The sequence below is a fragment of the Octodon degus genome, unplaced genomic scaffold, assembly GCF_000260255.1.
Source record: "Octodon degus isolate 3935 unplaced genomic scaffold, OctDeg1.0 scaffold00171, whole genome shotgun sequence".
In the NCBI taxonomy this organism is placed as follows: domain Eukaryota; kingdom Metazoa; phylum Chordata; class Mammalia; order Rodentia; family Octodontidae; genus Octodon; species Octodon degus.
Window position 1 is genome coordinate 1074808 of NW_004524747.1, and position 2801 is coordinate 1077608.

The following is a 2801-nucleotide window of genomic DNA, read 5'->3' on the forward strand; positions in this document are numbered from 1 at the left end:
ACCCAATAAGAATGGAATACACATTCTTTTCAGCTGTACATGGAATGTTCTCTAAAATTGACCACATACTACTCCATAGGTCATGCTTAAACCTATGCAAGAAAACAGAAATTTTGCCATGAATATTATCTGACCACAGTGCAGTGAAACTGGAAATTAATGACAAAAGAAACCACAAAAAAACATACAATATGAAAGTTAAATAACACCCTAATCAGCAACCAAAGAGTTAGAGATGAAATCAAATAAGGATTTAAATAACATCTACAATCCAACAAAATTTCAAGCACAAGTTACTGAAATATGTGGGATGCAATTAAAGCAGTTCTTAGAGGGAAATTTTTAACAGTGAACTCACACATTAGGAAAATAGAATGAGAACAAATAAATACCTAATGCTGCACATTGAGCTTCTAGAAAAACAAGAACAAAGCAAGCCCAAATTCCAAATACAGCATGAAATCATAAAGATTGGAGCAGAAATTAATGCAGTTGTGACAAATAAAACAATACAAAAAAATTAAAGAATCAAAATGTTGATTCTGGCACCTCCACTCCTTCTCCTGCGGGTCTGCTCTATGTGCCATGAATGGCATTGTCCCAGACAGACATAGCAGTTGGCATAAAGCAGAGATCTGGGGAGATCTTCTCTACATGTGTTGCCAATGGGCCCTTTATCATAGCAGCAACTCTGCCTATGCAGGAAAGGGAAAGGACAGCAAGAAGTTCAAAGGTGTCAACAGGAGTGCTGGCTTTCCCTCCAGAGTGATCCACATCTGAAAGCTTCCTGGTAATGTCACAGAATGTGAGTTGATCTCCCTGGTGCTGCCCTTCGGAAAGGTCATCAATCTCCTGATGCTGAAGGCGAAGAACCAGGCTTTCACTGAGATGAACAAGGTGGAGGCAGCGAACACCATGATGAACTACTATACCTCAGTGACACCTGTATTGTGTGGCCAGCCTATCTATATCCAGTTCTCCAGCTACAAAGAGCTCAAGACCTATAGCTCCCCAAACCAGGCACGGTCACAGGCAGCACTGCAGGCTGTGAACTCTGTCTGGTTGGGAAACCTGGCCATGGCTGGGCAGAGCCCAGTGCTCAGGATCATTGTGGAAAACACTTTTTACCCCATGACCCTGGATGCGTTGTACCAGATGTTTTCCATGTTTGGCACAGTCCTGAAGATTACCACCTTCACAAAGAACAGCCAGTTTCAGGAACTGATACAGTATGCCTGTGAGCACTCAGCATGCCAAGTTGTCTTTGGATGGGCGGAATATCTACAATATCTGCTACACACTGCGAGTTGACTTCTCCAAGCTCACCAGCCTCAATGTCAAGTACAACAATGACAAGCGACATGACTGGGCTGGCCACATAGTTCAACGGATTAAAGCACAAGCAGGCTCAGGAGCCAGGGGACTGCTGTGCCGGCCCCGTCCCTGGGGTACACTGAGATATCAACTGAGACTGGGAGTGGTGGTGTGGACCTGTAATCCCAGCTCTTGGAAGGCTGTAAACAGGCGGATCACTATGAATCTGATCTAGTAGTGAGACATTGAACACCCGTAGACCCTTGCCTAAAAAATACAAAAAAAAAGAAAAGAAAGAAGAAAGAAAGAAAGAAAGAAAGAAAGAAAGAAAGAAAGAAAGAAAGAAAGAAAGAAAGAAAGAGGGACATGACTACATGACTATACAATCCCAGACCTGCCCTCTGGTGACAAGCAGCCCTCGATGAACCAATCCATGGCTGCAGCCTTTGGGGCACCTGGTATAATCTCAGTCTTTCCGTTTGCAGGAGCTGGTTTCCCTCCCACTTTTTCCATTCCTCAAGCCACAGGTTTGTCTGTACCCAGTGTGCATGGAGCACTGGAGCCCCTGGTCATTCCCTCAGCAGATGCAGCAGCGGCTGCAGCAGGTCACACTGGCATCCTAGGGCTGGCACGTGCTGGGAACTCTGTCCTGCTGAAGAATCATACCCAAAAACCTCTTTATTCTTTTTGGAGTCTATGGTGTTGTGCAGCAGGGTGAAAATCTTGCACAACAAGAAGGAGAATGCACTGATGCAGATGGTGGATGGCAGCCAGGCACAGCTGGCCATGTACCACCTGAATGGGCAAAAGCTGAATGGGAAGCCAATTCGCATCACATTGTCCAGTTTGCATCACATTGTGCAATTGCTAATGAAGGGCCAGAAGGGCCTCACCAAGGACTCTGGCAACTTGCCCCTTCACTGCTTCAAGAAGCTTGGCTCCAAGAACTTCCAGAACATCTTCCCATCCTCTGCAACACTGCACCTCTCCAACATCCCACCCTGGATATGAGAGGAAGAGCTCAAAGCCTCTTCTCCAACAAGGGGGGTGTGGTGAAGGGCTTCGAGTTCTTCCAGAAGACTACAAGATGGTGCTGATCCAGATGAGCTGAGACCAGGAGGCTGTGCAGGCACTCATTGATTTGCACAAACAGGACCTGGGCAAGAGCCATCATCTTCAGGTGTCCTTCTCCAAGTCCACCATCTAGGGTTGGCCTATGGCCAAGAGCCCTAATGCCAACTTCTGTCATTCCAAAAAAGAAAAAGCCACTTTAAAAAGCAGTTGAAGTGACCTTAATGGACCAGAGATTTTACTTTTTTAAAGAGAAATGTTCACCTGTTTTAAAAAAAATATAAATCTAGTTCACCCTGCTGACCTTAGGGTACCATGACAGCTCAGGCACCCAGGAGCTGCAGAAGGGGTCTTGCCACTGTCTAGCCTAGGCAGGAAGTGGGAAGGCACCCAGACCACAGATTGCTCTAACATGC

The 2801-nt window shown here is 45.8% G+C and overlaps 1 pseudogene; it reads left to right on the forward strand.

The window, feature by feature from the left end:
• The first annotated feature begins 585 nt into the window (after window positions 1-585).
• On the forward strand, window positions 586-2521 carry LOC101590276 (annotated as a pseudogene).
• Window positions 2522-2801: the final 280 nt, after the last annotated feature.